Raw genomic sequence first — 6,259 nt, 5'->3', positions numbered from 1 at the left:
ATAAAGAAGGTGTTTGGGTGCCTCACAAACTCTCCAATGATCATTGTGAACGTTGCTTCGTCACTTCTGGTGTGTAATGCAAGAGAACCATTTTTGGACAGAACTGTCACCGGTGATGAAAATTGGATTCTCTATGCAAATATTAAACAATGGCTCAGTCCACTTCTGACCCCAAAACCTGGACTCCATCCGCAGAAAGTGATGCTTTGGATTTAGTGGGACATCAAAGGAGTAATTCATTTTGACTCATCAATCCACAGTGGACTGTCAATGCAGAAATATATAGTCAGCAACTGAAATGTTTGAATCAAGCCGTTCATCAGAGACGCCCTTCACTCGTCAATCGGAAAGGTGTTTGTCTTCTCCACCACAATGCATGTCTACATGTGGCACATTTGACGCAACACAAGATTATTGAGTTGAGTTGGGAAGTTCTCCCCAACCCACCATATTTTCCAGATATGTCACCATCAGATTACCATCTTTTTTGTTTGCTGCAACACCATCTTGATAGGAAAACGTATGCAAATATGGAAGGTGTTAAAGAGGACATTTAATCAGGGCATTAACAACCTGATTATAAGATGGAAAAGCATCATAGATAAGAATAAAGACTATTTCATTTAATAAAGGTTTTGTTTTGATATACATGTTGTTCGAGTTTTTTTCATCTAAAAAGTGACATCAATTTCTTGACGATCTAATAGTAATAACGAAAATAGTGTAGAGATTACAGTTACATTTTATAACTATGTCAACAGATTTTGATGAATGGGTAGAAAGAGGATTTAATTTTGGCGTAAAAGCCAGTTAACTACAAGAATTTGTTAAAGACCAACAAGAACTAGAGAGAGAGAAGAGTACACAGAGAAGAGAGGAAAAAAATGCTAAAAGTAAAAGAAGAAAATGAGAGAAAGGAGAGGCTGGAAATAAAGAAAATGAGAATACAAACTGAGAGAAAAGAAAACAAGAGAAAGGAAAGACTGGAAACAGAGGGAGAAAGAATAAGAGCACAATTTAAAAAAGAAGAAAAAGAGAGAGGAGAGACTAGAAATAGAGAATAAGAGCACAAATTGGGATAGCAAAACTCACCCAACCAAAGGAAGAAGGACACAAGAATGACAATGGAGTTAGGGCCAGCTGACCTAAGCTGCCCAAATTTGATTAACATAAAGATGGCATGGATGCTTTCTTGGATAGATATGAAAGATTCACCCAAAGTCAGAACTGGGACAAAGGCGACTGGGCAATCTGTCTCACAGGAAAAGGCCTACAAGTATATTCAGGCATAACATCAGAAGATGCCATGTAGTACAAGAAGTTAAAAGTGGCTTCAATGAAATGATATGAACTTACTGAAGAAGGTTTTTGCCGGAAGTTCAGAGAAGTCAAACTTGACACTGGAGTAACTGTATTTCAGTTTGTGGCATGCCTACAGCAATACTGCACAAGATGGACTGACATGGCCAAATGTGATAATAGTTCGGAGGAGCTGGCAGACCTATTAATACGAGAACAGTTCATGTCCACCTGTTCAATTGACATGATACTATTCCTAACGGAGAGAGCATCAAAAGACATAGACAAGATGATCAAGCTGGCAGAACAATATATGGAGGCCCATGGAAGTAGTATAACTGGTAAGTCCAAAAATATCCAGTTAAATTCAAAACCAGAGATGGCTGACCAGGAGCAGGACTTTACCAACAGTGATAGGAGATTAACAGACAGAAGAGAGAAGAAATGCTATGTTTGTTATAAAATGGGACACATTGCAAAGGAGTGCAAGTCCATTACCCGCAAAAAATGGTAGAAATCTCAACAAAAAGTAGTTGGAGCTATTTACAAAGACAGTGCTGGTAAGAAACAAGAAAAGAGTGACTTGCACAACGGAAGCTGCTGCTGCCAAACGAAAGAGAATCAAGACTGCTCCTTAGATTCAATACAAGAAAGCATTATTGATCAGTACACGACTAATGGTCAGTTCAAGTTAGCAAATGGATCAACAGTTCCAATAAACCATAATATGCCAATATGTGAGGGTTATGTTGGAGACATGAAAGGGAAGATTCCACGAGACACTGGGTGCAGTAGTGCAGCAGTGAGAATCAGTATAGTACAGTACAGTCACATTACAGGAAGTGGTCAACTATAAAGTGAAAGTGAAGACTAATGTCTACCATGTCAATGTTTACTTCAGGAGGAAAGAATACCTTGTGAGTGTAGCTATTGACATAAAAATGGACATGGCAGGTATGGCTGTCACAGAAGCAAAATCTGAAGACAGTGACTTCATTATAGAAAACAAGGATCTACTAAGCCTAAGAGCACTGAGTAGAGATGAGACATACAAGGATGTCAACATGAGTGTCAAACTGACTGATAGGAAGAGGGAAGAGAAACAAAATCTACTGTGTCAGCATACAGATAGATTAGGAAATAGAGACTTCAGACAACACAAGGTCAAGATGAAGATGAGGGATCCTGTTAAAAAGAAGCCCTACTGGAGACCCTATGCTAGGAGAGACAGATAAAGGAACTGTGAATGTTAGTGTAGACTGTATGAGCAGACTTTGTGTATGAACTAAGAACAGTCTTTGTATATAGTAAAAAAATATTGCAAATACTTATCTTGAAGAGGGACTTATGTCAGATATACAAAACTGTTTAGAGTAAGTAGTATTAATTTATCTATTTTGTGAGTTAATATTTTATGATTGTTTAGCGTGTTTGTATAATAAGAGTAAAAAACAGACATTTGTTGGAAGTTGTGTTTATAATTCATTGTGTTGAGACTATCGAATGTTGCGTGCAATACATTGATGTCTAGAATATAGAGATTTCTAGAAGGCAGGCAGACAATTAAGTGATAAACATATGAATATTGTGAGACAAGTGAAAACAGCAGACAGACAGAGCAACCAAGAGATCAGAGAATGGGAAGTAGAAGTACAGCCAAAGAAAAGGTTAGAAAATGAAAGTTAACTGTTGGAGGAGTGGATAGCCTAAGATTAACAGTCTTCTGACACCTTAGGAGAATAATTTGTCTCATCAAAGGGTGTTCTAAAGCAATTAAACCTGCCTGTGTGGACTCTGACATGGATGGGAGCCAAGCATTCCAATGTGTGGTGAAAGCATCAATCCGTGATGTCCCTAGACAAGAGCAAATCCAATGAAAAGCTTGAGGATGAAGCATTCATTCCATAGGAAGAGCTCTGGTGAAAATAAAACTGGTCGGCCACTAGAGTCATTACCCCTGGAATGTGACAAGCAAGCAAGGAGAACAATCTATTGGTTATGTACCTAAAGGAGAAGATCCACTGGTAAAAAAAAACAAACCTGGAGTGCCTCCTTGCTTTGAAATGTACAAGACTACTGTGTAATTGTCCAAATGAAGCAATACCACCTTCTCTCTCAATAATGAAATCCTGAATTATTGCCCATTGTACTTCTAAAAGTTCTTTGTTTTGATAATAAACACCCCTGACAGTTTCTGATAACAAGAGGTTGAAGGTGCAGTTTTGCCAAATGGTGGGAAGGGGTGAGAAGAAGCCAGGTGGCCATGTAATTGTGAGTGTGCATGCTAAGAGAGTGAGAATAACATGAAAAAAACTATGACTATCCAGCAAAAAATGTATGGAGCAGATGCAAGACCAAATGAAAAACCTGGTTGTAGTACACAAGACTGAGATAATGCCTTGAAAACTTGACTATTGGGATATGAATGTAGGTCTCTGCAATGTCAAATTATGTCATCCATAGTCCTGGTGAAAAGAACCACCAAAGGGAAAGAACAACTCTATTGTAAACCAAGGAGGCTGGAGGAAGTAAGTGGGACAAGCAAAATCGATGACTGGTTGCCAATCACCTGTCTTTTATGGTGCTATAAACAGCTGAGAATGAAAAAAACCTAATAGAAGAGGTGACTTTCTCTATGGCCTCTTGATGCAGGAGATCATGGATCGCTTGATCTCAATGGTTGGATGTAATAGGGTCCATGGAGAGTGGAAAGCCAACCGGTATGAGAGGTAGTAGAAGAGGAGACGTGAACTGAATGACCAATCCACCCCAGAGTACCTGAATGATCAACTGATCTGTGGTGAACGTCTCCCATACTGACACAAACCCTCTGAAATGAGACCCTACAGGACCTGACCCCATAAGATAGGAACCAACCCTGAAATCTGTGCTCCACTTTGGAGGAGGATCCTCACTGGTAAGGTCAGAATCACTTTCATGTTCTAATGTATAAAGTGTAGAAAGGCCACAATTACCCAACATTCCATGGAGTCTGGAATTCCTGTAAAATAGACTGTCAGAGAAAAGGAGCTTTGCTGAGAACTCTTAAGATCTAACACAGGAAGGCAAACTCACTCCAGTAAGGCATCTCTCTCCAAAAGATCCCAGCAACAAACCAACCAAGATATCAGGGAGAGAGCAGAAACCAATAACCAGACCAACATGGAAGAAAAGAAGTGACCAAGATCCTCCAAAATTTGAAAAGGGGAACTAATATAGACCTCAAACAACAGTTGCAAAGATGCTAAAAGACAAAAAGTGTTGTAAGTGATTGATAAATTCCAGAAAACTGAGATGAAGTAAGATGAACACTGGTATATTATCTAGAGCCCCAAATAGGAAGTAGAGGATCTAACTTCTGAGAGTCTATATAAGGGTACTCCAGGCAATGGAAAGCCAAGGCGTGATAATCCAATAAACAAGGAGGACAAGGCATGGCAGCACCCTCCCCCAATTGATCTGCAAACTTCCTTGCATGCACAACAATGTCTGGCGAAGGTGGAAGGACCAGGTAATCAAATGAACTAGTTTGTCCCTATAAGCAAGGTGACGAGTCATAAGCCACAGAAGAAATACTCAAAACATGACAAACATTGCATACAAGTTGTCTGAGTAAAGGAAGGTGCTGGAAAAATAGTTTAAAGTCTCATTAGTCCACCCTTGATTTTCCACAACTCAGCCTCATAGCCAACAGGAGAAAAAACATCACACCTCATGTTAGACTCTTATCTCTCTGCATATAAGGAACTGTATGTCCTCTGCATAAGAAACCGAAACAAATGCTAAATTCAACTGATATGCAAGTGGAGCAGAAATTAAGGAATGTTTTTTTGTTCTTTCATCACTGTTATATAAACAGCTCTTCACACACTATAAAAGTAATTAATGTGCTTTTAAACACACTTTATAAAATGATGTATGCAGACTTCTATGCTAGGAATGAGTCCAGGATGACTACCTATCCAAACAGATATAAGAAAAAAAAATCTTCCTTTCTACATTTTACCTCCTGCTAAAGTAAATAGTATAATCAACATTTAAATAAGTCAGAAATAACTTAAGCTTGTAAGTTTAAAAAAAAAAAAGCATTACTAACTACTGAATAGCAGACAATCCAATCTCAGAGTTAGTTTCTTACTGTCAACGAACAACTGAAAAAATACAGATTTTTCTGTTTTGTTTTAACCCTTTTCAGATGGGTCACGGGTGAAAGGCCATGTCATCACGTTTGTTGACTCGCATTAAAAAATGTTTGAACTACTATTTCATGAATTTATGTCAATAATTTTTTCGTATCAAACTATAGATTATAATTCCAATTCTAGTATTATACCTTATTCAATTTTTTAATTTGAAAGTAAATATTAAAAAAACACAGTTAAACATCAATTTTTATTAGTTACATGGTATGTTGAATGCAGCACTGGTTCAAATTAGATGTTTGTGATGTCTGTAGTTTCATACGAAATAGGAACTCAAATTACCGATATTGACAAGCTAGAATATAAAATAAGAGCCTTTTCTCTTTTTATTTTCCTAACATGTTGCTCATGTAATAAAATCACAGTGGCACCCTGCCCACCACTTTCCATTTTTGGAAATGCTCCCTTATATACACTTACTTCTATATATGAGATGAATAACCAATCAAAAGCTCAGAATGTCCCCCTAGTGGCTTTCTCAGCCATTTTCAATTCTTAGGACACAATTTCTTTCTTTGAAAGCAAGATTTCAAGGAGGTAGGGTGTGTCTTTAGTATGCTCGAAATTTCTTACTTTTTTAGACGAAAATACATCTTAGTTACTAAGCTTGATAAATTATAGTAGAATTCTATGGTATTGATGTATTAATTTATTATTTTTAGTTATTTTAGTTAAAACCTAAAAAACTATTTTATTTTATATCCTCCACATGCAAAATTTTAAAAGGCAAAGCAACCTATGTCAAGCAGCAACCGAGT

General features: G+C 37.5%; 1 protein-coding gene across 4 annotated transcripts in view; it reads right to left on the bottom strand.

The window, feature by feature from the left end:
- Nucleotides 1-6,259, bottom strand: part of LOC106465847 (serine/threonine-protein kinase STK11-like) — a 49,326-nt gene that overhangs the window by 19,773 nt on the left and 23,294 nt on the right. The gene's annotated exons all lie outside the window — the stretch shown is intronic.

Source organism: Limulus polyphemus, unplaced genomic scaffold, assembly GCF_000517525.1.
Source record: "Limulus polyphemus unplaced genomic scaffold, Limulus_polyphemus-2.1.2 Scaffold2071, whole genome shotgun sequence".
Classification (NCBI taxonomy): Eukaryota; Metazoa; Arthropoda; class Merostomata; order Xiphosura; family Limulidae; genus Limulus; species Limulus polyphemus.
This window is presented reverse-complemented; position numbering and strand designations above follow the sequence as displayed.